Source organism: Rhinolophus sinicus, chromosome 3 (genome assembly GCF_057876585.1).
Source record: "Rhinolophus sinicus isolate RSI-liver-muscle chromosome 3, RSI-T2T, whole genome shotgun sequence".
Lineage (NCBI taxonomy): Eukaryota > Metazoa > Chordata > Mammalia > Chiroptera > Rhinolophidae > Rhinolophus > Rhinolophus sinicus.
In genome coordinates, this window is record NC_142503.1 from 125,322,201 (window position 1) to 125,334,379 (window position 12,179).

Genomic DNA, 12,179 nt, shown 5'->3' on the forward strand with positions numbered 1-12,179 from the left:
CAGCAAGACCACAAGGACTATGTACGTTTAGTAAGAATTATTTTTGGTTTGTTATTTTAAATAGATGTTTTCCCTCTTTTACAATAATTACTCAGTGAATTGAGAAGTCTAAATAAGCTTTGTACAAAGTGCTCTAATAGTTAAGTAGACTCGGCATCTGATTCTGCCCAGTGTGGTGATAAGAACAGACCGTGAGTATCTTACAGACAATACCTAAGCTACAGGCAGTTTCTAAGAGACAAAATTATAGTCTAAAAAGATAACTCTAACGGTGATGGAGGAGCAGTTAGGAGGATGATCAGTAAAACTAGATGCCACACAGTCAGTTAGGAAACATTAGCCTAGTAAAGGCAGAATGAGGCACTGGCCCAAAGCAGTGATAGGCAGGTTGGAAAGAAGCCCCAGTTTAAAGATAATTATGAAGTTGAAATATTATGTTGCCTCTCTAACATTTCATACACAACTCACTACAGCAATACGGGGTGATAGCTTTGGAAGCATAAAGATTGAACAATTTGTCATTTTTGCCACATCACTTTGGATTTTGTTATTTTGCCAACATCATTATTTTTCTTCTTGCATTAAAACACCTGAATTTTGCCTCTAGGGAAGTGGTCTTTTCCCATTATATACAGTCTGGTTAGATCAATCAAGGGATCTCTTTCCCTCCATTTTCTTCCATTTAGAACAATAGGCTAGATCCCCTCTGGAATCTGTGACAGTGGGGGAGCGGTGCCAGCACCTAATGACCTCATGAGACTATTTGTTGTTACTACCAAAATTCCAAAAGCTGCCCTGATTAACTTTTACATTCTTCAGATTTCTTTTTAAGTAAGCTAACTTTGCATCTACCTATACCCTCCCAATAAATTATTTTCTGTTTACATTAGTTAGGGTAGGCTTCTGTTCCTTACAACAAAAGGAAACTAAATACTATAAAAGTATGATAAAAACAAATGAGCCAAGATATGACAGGGCTAAGATAAGAACCCAGGTCTCCTAATACTCAGTCTCATGTCTATTGGTTTCATGTCATCGTGGCTCTCAATACAGAACAAGAGAAAATGTTCTTCAAACAAAAGAAAATTGTGTCTAATGTGTCTAATAGAAATGTGTTCTTCAACACTAGAATCATAAAATAAAGAAGGATATAGTAACTGGCTTAGATTCCATGAGACAATGGCAACAAATAAATTGGGTATTATGCATCCAAGGACTTTATAATACAATGTACCTTAGCCATGCCTGGGGATTTTATGAAAATACTGAGCAAATCTAATGCAGTCCTGGGGGGGTCTAGTAGTGATGGACCACATGCCAAGTTCATGGACCTTATCATCAAAACAATCTGGGAATTTCCGAGCTCATTGCTGCTGCTGCTGAAGCTGCTGCTGTTTCTGCTGCAAAATTCCATTTTGTGGTTTGTGGGTGAATTAAAAAAACCTTCAATCAAGACTTTAAATTAGTGCTTTTGCAAATAATAAAAAGCCTAGTTGGATAAATTTAAAATTATCTTTTTGGTTCACCGAGTGTGCAAAGAATAAAATTTAATGGAACCAGCAAGCTCTTTTCTGCTCAGTTTTCCCCCAAGTTTAGGTGATGTTCAGACTCCTGTGACTGTCCTTGATCTTTCTGGCTTCTGGGGATGAAGGAACTCTCTAATTTATCCGCTACGTAGGGAATATTGCTCTCTCCACAGTACAACTCAAGCTGAAATTTACAATACATGAATTATGGGGAAGGGGGAATCGATAAATTCAAAGAGAAACAAACTAACAGACTGAAAAATCCAGGAAGCTGACACATATCAGTGCTGAAAATATTGGCAGATTGCCATAAAGTGTTTTGCCAGAAGATAGTCAAGTTTGGAAGCGCTAACTTCAGAATGAGGAAAGGCAGTTAACTGGAGAAAAAACAAAAACAAAAATGAATAAAGGGGAAAAATAGAAAGGAATAATAAAAGTTGAATTCAAGAGGATACACTGACATTCCCTTTGTTTTAATGAGAAAAATACCAAAAAAAAAAAAAAAAAAAAAAAAAAAAAGGAGAGAAAGTAAGTTTCCTTTTCTACTTGCTGAAGAATTACTGAAAATGAAAATCCATTGTAACTAAGCAACAACACCGGCAATTTTTCTGATTTCGTATACTGTGGTCTAATCAACAAGACAAAATAAGAACACTGGTAAATAAAGTGTAATTTCCTTGACCCTGTCAAATGTATCTGAAAACTATGGACCATATCTTCCCATTGATCTGTTCTCCAAAGCCCCACTGACAGTGATGACTTTCCCCCCCTTCATAAAGTCATTTTATTTAAATTCCAAACAAACAAATGCAGAGAACAGAAGTGACCACAAGTTAATCCATCCACTCACAAGCTGGAAACACCAAGTCTCTGGCTCCAGCCAGTGGGAGCAGCGGGATCAGACCGGGGTTCAGGTCCCTCAGGCCCCCATCGGCCTCCAGGCCTACCTGGCTGGGCAGACCCCTTGCCTCGCACCCAGCACAAGTGGGGCCCCAAGGGCTGTGGAAAGTGGCTGGCCCCTGCTCTCTGAAGCAGAGGAAAACCCATAACTATTACGGGAGAGGAAAGCTAGACATCAAAAGAAACAAGCTAAGGAAACAGGCATTACAAACCTTCAGTGAGGCAGTCTCAGCATCAGGAGATGTGCCAAGCGCCAACCAGTCCAGGCCTGGTGAGGGAAAATTCACGTTTCTTTGGCTGGGGACTTGGTGTCAGGCCTCTTCGTGGCTGGAGTTGTCTTGGTCCCAGGGAAGTTGTGGGCCGAGGCCTCAGTCTCAGCCTCACTGTCCTCTTAGTAGTCGCCAGAGAGAGGTAGGAGTCCAGGGCAGGGGCCGGGGCCTTGGTCTTCACACGGCAGCTGGGCCAGCGTGGAGGACAGCTGTACACTGTCAGGCTCTGCGTCCACCGTGGTGCACAGGCTCTGCGTCTGCGTGAAGCCTATGTACTCCCCGCCGGTGAGTTTGCTCTTTTTCCACTTTCTGTACATCAAGGAGGAGTTCACGTTGGAGGCTGCTGGGTTCGTTGAGGAGGGAGATGCAGCTCAGGAGGATAATCCCCACTTCCTGGGTGGGGTTCCACCTCTGTGAGTGCAGCTTCCAGCTCTGGGGGTGGTGGACTGGGAATGGAGAAAGGAGATGCACGTGGCACGCCTCTCAGATGTTGGGAGCCACATTTTGGTCAGGAACAGAAAGGCAGTCGATGGGTGTAATGCAGGGACTCAGCTCCCCGCTCCCTGCACAAGAACACAGGACATGGTGAGGCCAAAAAGGAACACCCACGGAGCCATAGATAGGGGAGTCATACCACTGTATTCTAGCTGGTGGCTGGGTTGGAGACACAGGGAGCAGGAGCCACACTATCCGCAACCTGCCATCCACTTCTCTGCCAACCAACCAACCCCACTTACTAGCTGCAATCGGCAGTTATATTAGTGGCTAATTGGCTAACTGGTAACAGCTGATGGTCAACTAGTCACAGCTGAGAGCCATCTACTACCTGAGCCAGCCCCTTTCCACGTGAGGTCGAGAGCCTGGAAACTGACTCTGTGGGATTCTGTCCCCACAATGGGGAACTCAAAGTGTGACTTGAAGTAGCCGCCCTCGTGGTAGGTGTTGGCGACCTAAAGACGGCCACCTCTCCATTGTACAGGTCGCTTCTGTCCAACCAAAGTCATCTGGAAACTCGACCGGTTTCTCCTGCAGACCCTTGATCTCAACAAGCAGTTTTAGCAGAAATCTGTTTATCTTCGCAATGCAGAACAGCGGGAGAGCAGATCAGTATTTCTAGATGTAGTCTTTAAGTATACAATTTATTTGAAATATTGTTTATTAATTGAGTTATAGGATAAATAATTTGACAAGAAGATTTTGAATTAATAGTGAAAAGTGTTTAACAGAAGATAGAACTTAAATACGATGGAGTAACCTAATGGTTTAAAAAGCAGAAGATGAAAGAAACTTCCTTGATGACCAACTGGAAAATAATTTGAGTTCCCGTATACTGAGTTATTTCCCTCCTATAAAATACTATTTTGTTTGTTTTTTGCTTATCTGGATGACAATTTGTGGCAGAGGTGTGATAGCATGTTATAAATATGGCTTCACAGTCCTCTGACTTTCATTCCTTAAAACATTATTACTTTTATGAGCTATGGAAAGTTACTTTAATAATTAAACTATGTAAATACAATATATATCTAGCTTGTATTATAGATGCATTTAGAGTACAAGTAAAAATTTTTAATGATCAAAATTGGAGAATAAAACTGACTTCTACACCAGAGAAGTTTAAACATTGTTAGTTTGAAAACCCAAATTGGCATGTGTTTCTTTCTGACCTATTTCTAAATTTATGACCTATTTCTGAATTTATTGAAGCTTTGTTTCAACAACAAATATTTTAAATTGTTGATCTTTCTTTCTGAAGCATTCCTCTGTTCCCACATAATCTCTAACATTGCTCTATCGTGTATATGAATCTCTATGCAATGTTTAATAACTGCCATCATCTGTGTAAACAGATGTCAGTTAACAGAAAAAATGGTGTAAGTAGAATTCACCATCCCTATCAATCATATTTTCTACAAGATATTGATGACCTATGCATCAAATCTATTCACATTGTATAAGAGGGTCAATTTACTAGGTAAGCATGCTGAAAATTGGTTGGTTCCTCTGCAAATTTTATTTTTGTCATTGTTTGGAGAGTGACATCTACTTAGGATAGCACTGTTTTAACATTTAGACCTCTTTCTAACCTGGAAGGAAAACATATGAAAAAACAAAACAAGCTCCTAGACTTAAATGAGCTTTTCCTGTTATAAATAAATTACTGCAATGACTATATTATTTCAATAACTCAAAACTAAATAAAGATGTGTAACATAAAATATTTAAATAAATATCAACACCTGAACACCACAGATACCTGTAAGCTAAATTAGGGCTTAGCTCAACCGTGAATACAGCGATGAGGACATTCCTGTGGTAGGAAATTTCTTCTGGTACTTAATCATTCCATACTTTGGATTTATAAAGTAAAAACCTTTCACTAACTATAAGCCCTTATCAGAAAACAAGTTTTTACTGCTTTTTCCTCAATTCTTCTAAGAAGCCCTATAATAACTCCACTGAATGCCAGTTTTCTAAGGTCTAAACAGAAAGTGGTAACATGTAGAATATGTATTTTTCTAGTGCCTGTTTTTCCCCCCACTCCATGCATTGTCTGAAAACATGATTCTACATACTTTTTTTTTTTTTTTTTTTTTTTTTCACCTTGTCACACCACCGATTGAAGCAAAACAACACATGTTGCCGCTTCACCCAAAAGTGGTGTTTTTACTTTGCCCTTTCTTGACGGCTCGGTGGGTCATTAGCAAAAGGCCCAATGAGTGCTTTTAAAAGGGCGGATTCTACATACTTTTAATTCCATCCTTTAAGCTCTTTCAATTTCCAATTATTTTATGGATACTTTACATTGAGAAGGTCTTCTTTTCTAAAATCTGCAGTTGTACATCAGATTCTCTTAAAGATCCCTAACTGAATTGCGTATGGGTCTCAAGTTTATTTTTCAAGATGTTAGAATTACTCAAATTAGAAAGGCCAGTTAGTAATATAATACACAAATAAATACTCTAGTAATTTGGGATCTCATTAGCTAAGCAATTCTGTTCAGGAAAGGGATCTAATTTTTAGCAACTGTGATGCTGTGCAAGTTACTTAACATGTCCTGTTTTCGTTTTACTTCTTCATACAGAAGTTGGACAAGATAGTTCTTTGGGTTATCTTAAGCTGTAATATTTTATTCTATTCCAAGAGTACAATTCTTGAACTCATGAAGATATTCATTTCCTAACCTTGCATGGATTATCAACCTATTATATGTCAGACTCTATGACAGATAATTTTTTCAAAAGAGTTTTTGGAACAGTTTTAGATTTACAGAAAAAATTTAGATGATAATACAGAGTTTATTTATACCCTACACTAAAGCTTCCCCATCTGATATTAGTATAGCATATTTGTTACAGGTGATGAAGCAATGACCTATTATAATTAGTCCATATTTTATTCAAGTTTCCTTAATTATTACCTTATGCAGGCCAGGTCCATTTACACATGGAATTTTTAATAAATACATAGTTCTGTAAATGTCTTTTCCTTATTATTTTCTTAACATTTTCTTTTCTCTAGCTTAGTTTATTGTAAGAATACAGTATATAATACATACAGTATATAACACATACAAAATATGTGTTAATCAACTTTATGTTATCAGTAAGGCTTCTGGTCAAGAGTAAGCTATTAGCAGTTAAGTTTTGGGGAGTCAAAAGTTATAGATGGATTTTTGACAGCATGAGAGTTGGTGCCCCAAACCCCCAAATTGGTCAAGAGTCAATTACATTATTTTTCTGTTCCAACACCCCACCCAGGATACTATATGATATTTAGGTGTCATATCTCCTTAGGGTCTTCTTGTGCTAATTTTTCAGATTTTCCCTGTTTTTGATGACCTTGACCATTTTGAGGAATACATGTCAAGTATTTTGTTCAATGCTTCTCAGTTGGAATTTGTTTGTGTTTCCTCATAACCATATTGGGGTTATGGCTGTTAGGGAGGAAAACAATAAAGGTAAAACCATTTTATTACATCATATCAAGGACATCTACTATCAGCTTGGTTTGTAACTATATATTGATGATGTTGACCTTGATCACCTGGCTGAGAAAGTGTTTGTCAGGTTTTGTCATTGTTCATTTTTCCCTGTTCCATATTTTCTTCTTAGTAAGAATGTCACTATACACCCCCCACACTTAAGGAGTAGGGGATTTATGCACCCCTTCCATGAAGGTAGCATATCTAGAAATTATTTGTAATTCTTCTGCAAGGGAAATGTGTCTCTTCTCCCATATTTATTTATTTATGTATTCAATCATTTCTTGATATCGGTATGGACTCATCTGCATTGTTTTTATACTTTGGATTATAATCCAATCCTGTTTTGTTTTGTTGCTCAAATGTTCCCGGCTTTGGCCATTTGCAAGCCCTCAGTTGGCTCTATTAACACTTCACCATACCCCATCAGTATATATTTTTGTTTTATTTGTTTTGCTTTGAGCTCTTCCTGTCTTGGATATTCCAGACTGCTATCATAAAGTACCATAGACTAGGTGGATTATAAACAACAGAAATTTATTTCTCACAGTTCTCAAGCCTGTAAGTCCAAGATCAGGGTATTAGCATGGTGAAGTTCTGGTGAGAATCCTCTTCTGGATTGCAAACTGTCGACTTATCATTTTATCTTTAAATGGCAGAAAGACGGAGAGCTACCTCTCTTGCCTCTTCTTATAAGTGCAGTAATCCCCTTCTTTAGGGGACCACTCTCAGGACTTAATTATCTACAGAAAGCCCTAACTCCAACTGCTATTATGTTGAAGATTAGATTTCAATATATAAATTTGTGGGGGGAGGCACAAACATTTCGTCCACAACACTTTCCTACTTTCTACACTACACTACACAATGAGGTGTCCAGATCTTTTGCCCTTTTAAAATGTCCTTTATCTGACATTCAGGGTAAGATAGTCTAAGTGGTACAGTTCACAGGGACAAGATTTACCAGGCAAAGAAACTTAGAGGATGGATCTGAGTAGGGCATAGGGCTGGCAGAGTTCCAAAAGAGAGAACAAACTACCATAATAGAGATGATTTTCATGTCAGTACATATGATCCCTTTCTTTTATTTTAAACTGCAAAATAATGAAGTTGATAGAATAAAAAGGTTACAATTTAATTTTGAAAAACTTCCTAAACACTAATTCTACTATTTTACTATTTTTTCCCAAATTCAAACTTATTTAGGGGCTGTCATATAGGCACCAAAATTTATGTGGCAAATGTAAATTTAGAAACTGACATAATGTAAACAGCACCTAAATCTATAAACTTTATTTCAAAATCAATTTACATAATACGTAAACAAACAGGCTTTCAATCAAAGTTTAATCAAGTTATTATTAAATATTAATATAAAACTGACATTCCCTCTAATCTGTGTAATTAATGATCAAGAAAACCTTTAATTTACTTTGTGGTTTCAAATATCATTTGTCTTCTTTGAGTAACAGGAAAATATTCTATAAACAAAAATTATAAAAGTCAATTTATGGAATATAGTTTTACTATTAAGCTTATTTCACCTTGAGAAAGTGCATTTTCAGCCAATTAGGTGTAAAGTTATGTAGAGTCTTTTAAAAAATTAAGTTAACCATGTTTTCAAATACACTTAAAGATACTTTAACCCTATTATGTAGCAAAAAAATACTAGCCTTGAAAATATTTAAACATTTCTAAATTTTTCTAATGTAAGTATGCATAGTTTTGTCTTAGATATAACTACTATTTGAGATAAGATAAGAATATAATTTATCATCCTAATAAGTATAGTTTTGAGAATAGAAGAGGGCAATAATGATAATAGTAATAATGAGACAATGGGCATAAACCAAGACAAACGGTTAAACCTAACCTTAATTTTAAAAATCTGAGTCAAACATTACCAAAAATACTCAAAAGTTTACAAAACACCTAGCATTAACTGGGACAAATATGATAATCTATTATTTATAGTAGACAATTAATAAACAACTTATTTACCAAACTCTGACCTTCAACTATTAGAAGAGCAATTTAGTCTTATTAATAAAGGGTGAGAAACTAAATATAAGACAGCAAATTTTTAAGTTTTATTTTATGGAATGATTTAAAAATATATTGAAAATCTTGAAGTTTTTCCTCCTTCAAATTCACCACCTAGCAAGTTCCCTAAAAAGGTACCAATAACATCAGTTGCTTTTTTTTTAAGGTCACTCTTTTCCAAGTCTGTTCCAAGCATATCAGATTGTCAAACACTCGTTATGTCAGAACCTTAGGGAAATGTCCTATTTGAGGGCTAAGACCTACTGATATAGACATTTAACATTTGTTTTTCCTTTTGTGGAAAGCAAATGAGATTAATACACCTTACCTCTTGCCTGTTGTTTATAAGCCAAAGTACCTCTTTCCAGGGATAAGATATGTATCTGCAAGAAGGAAGGAGAAAGCAATGTCTGAAAGATTTCCACTTATCCCTCCTGTATTTAGAGATCGTGTCTGCTTGATTTTTATAAAATTTGGGAGATATTTTCTCTTTTTACAGCAAATCAGACAAAGGAATGCTGAATTTCTCCATAGATGCACAATAACCTGGGGCTAGCAAGACGGGGAAGATATCACTAGTTAACAGTCTCCAAAAGAAGTAGCTTCAGAGGAGATTTGCCAAACAGATGTGGCCCTCAATAGGGGGGCACAAGTTTTACATAGCTAGGAGAGAGCTGGGAAATGTTTTGGTTAACTATTGCTGTGTAACACACCATCCCAAAACTTAGTGGTTTAAAACAACTCTTTTACTATTGTTCATATTTCCTTGGGTTGACTGATTTCAGGCGGGTGGTTCTTCTGATTCACATGATGTCAGGAAGGGCTACAGCTATCTGAAGGTTCCAAGATGGCTCATTCACATAGTTTCCAGTTGGTACTGTCTATTGACAAGAGACGCAGCTGGATTCATCAACCAGAGTGTTCTTCCAGTAGCCTCTCCGTATAGGTCTGGCTTTTCACAGTGTGGCTACTGGATTCTAAGGGGTATGTCATAGGTTGGATTCTCCTGAAAAAGACTCTGAGAAGAAGTTTTGGGTACAAGTTATTTATTAGGGAGGGATCAACACCTAAAAGGGGAGGAAAGTAGAAGAAGCAGGATTAGGCAAAAGCAGAAGTCAATCTGCGATGTAGTTAGCTAACTTGCAGACTTGTCACACATCAGAACAAACTGTACAGACCTTTATACCCTCCCTCTGTTTAGTCCTCAGGAAGGGCATGACCTCAAGTGAACTAGGCCTTACAGCTGAGCCAGATGCTAAAGGAGCCAACACCTGAAGTCTGCCTGCTGTCTTCTTTCGTCACTGCTGAAAAGCAAGTTCTTCCTTAAAATGGTACCTGAGCAGCTCATTTTATATCTACCACCCTAACAAGCCTCTTAACGCCTGGGCTTGTAGGTCCCAAAACATCAATTTTACCAATTCTACAGCCATTTGATTGATCAAAGTCCTGTTACAGCAGCAACCCATATTCCAGGAAAGGGAAAATAAACTCCACCACCTGATATTAGAGGTAGAATGTATACACAGAGCGGGGAGGAATTTGGAAAGGTGCTCCAGATTCTGCCCTCTGGCTGTAAAAATTCACATGTAAAGCACACTCACTACCTCCCAAGACCCCCACAGATTTTCATCCCATTATGGCATCAGCTTATACCCAAGGCTCTTGTCATCTATATCAGAGCCAGATGTACGAATAGCTGGGGTGGACTCCTCAAGTTCCTCAGGCGTACCCGTGAACTAAAAAATAAAACATCACCAAATCTGCCCTGTACACACCCAAAATACAATAATGATAAAAGGACATGGCAGCCGCAATAGAAACTTCCATTCTAAAAGGGTAAAACAGGAGACACATAGCAATGACTGGTCCGTAGCAATTCTGAAATCTAGCAGGACATGCCATCATTTTCTCTGTCTCCAGGGACAGAGAATGTTTCTGAATAGGGACAATTTATGATCCCTGAGAATGGTTCCCCATGGCTCTGCCTCCTGTGTCATCCTTACTTTTCCATAAGAAGTGAAATGTGTTTGCAGCTAAGTAGTTTTCTCAGCTTGTGTCCTGCTCATAGGATATTAATAACACAGAGTTCTTTTCTCATTTGGAACTATGTCTCTTTTAGCCCAAGCTGTTAAAATTTCTGTTAAAAATTTTAGACTTCCTATGTGTCTATACCAAACTTTTAAAACAGACTTTTTAAGACCCACTTCTCCCTACTTTGGTCTTAGAATCAGAGTGCAGTTGGGGCATTACCTTTAAGGTTCTTGAAATCCCTGTTTTCTAGCCAAAAGGGCCTAAAACGTGCTTCCTTAAGATTCTTAGAAACTCTACTGTCTAACTGAGAAGGTCAATAAGGCAAGCCCTTAAGATTCCTAGAAGCTCTATTGTTTGGCTGAGAGGTTCTATGGGACAAATGCTAATCTTTCTAAGGGTGGAACAAAGAGTCTTTCAACTGCACCCTTCAACGGATCTCCATGCTGCAGCTGTTTTTCTGGTAGTACTCTGGATTTGATCTTTGCCCCTAGGTTTTAATTTACTCCGAAAACTTTTTGTGGGATGAAAGAGTTGAATATGAGAATAATTTATGTTCCAACCCAGCAAATCTTTACTTGAAAGTGTTTTTTCTAGATCAGAGGTTGGTCAACTATGGCCTACAGGTCAAATCCAGACTGTCATTTGCTTTTGTCAATCAAAATTTTTTTTCAGTTGGAACAAAGCCACGCCCATTCACTTACATATTATCTGTCTGCTTTTGTGCTACAACTACAGAGTTGAGTAGCTGCTACAGACACCATACAGCCTGTAATGTCTAAAATATTTACTATATGGCTCATTACAGAAAATGTTTGCTGATTGGTACTCTAGATATTGTTTTAAAATTGAGTGGTTCCTTCTTTGGTTCATTTCACCCTCCTAATGATCATGTACACCGAAAGAAACCAGTTAATAGAACATTCTTTCTAGAAACCTCTTTAGCGAAATACACAAGCTCACTAAATACATTATCTATCTTTTATATTGCCACAAGTTACTGCATTGTCAAACATTCTACCTCTACATAATAGGACAAAAACTCACCTTTGCTCCAGGCTCAAATACCAATTTCTTCACTGTCTTTCCAGCCTCCGTTGCTCGTCTCTTTGAGGCTCTTGTGGCCTGCACCCACTGCCCGGTCTCAAAGCTAGTGCTTCACGTTTAAGGTTTTGATTATAGCAGCACCTCACTTTTAGGTACCAATTTCTGTTTTGGTTATCTATTGCTGCAAAACAAACCATTCCAAAACTTAATGGTTTAAAATAACAATCGTTTTATTATCTTTAATTATTTTATGTGTTAAATTGGTTCAGATGGCCTCTTTTGCTTCTTATGTCAGCTGGGGGTACAATCATCTGGGGACTCAATTGAATTTAAATGCCTAAGATGGATCTATTAGTTATTTATTGCTATGTAATATATTAC

At 37.6% G+C, this 12,179-nt stretch overlaps 1 long non-coding RNA gene and 1 other non-coding gene across 15 annotated transcripts in view; both read right to left on the bottom strand.

Annotated features, from left to right (window-relative positions):
• The window catches only part of LOC109455360 (uncharacterized), a 630,897-nt gene that overhangs the window by 602,414 nt on the left and 16,304 nt on the right, over positions 1 to 12,179 (bottom strand). For 9 of the 14 annotated variants that reach the window (XR_016020782.1, XR_016020783.1, XR_016020785.1 and 6 more), the window contains exons 2-3: positions 9,052 to 11,979; positions 2,639 to 3,258 (exon numbers count right to left, since the gene is read on the bottom strand). This is a non-coding gene — a long non-coding RNA (uncharacterized LOC109455360). Of the gene's footprint in view, positions 1 to 2,638; positions 3,770 to 9,051; positions 11,980 to 12,179 lie in introns of all 14 variants that reach the window. The other 5 variants (XR_012494814.2, XR_016020792.1, XR_016020786.1 and 2 more) reach the window with 5 other exon arrangements.
• On the bottom strand, positions 5,299 to 5,431 carry LOC148758568 (small nucleolar RNA SNORA21). The gene has a single exon (XR_016020974.1). It is a non-coding gene; the product is annotated as a small nucleolar RNA SNORA21 (small nucleolar RNA).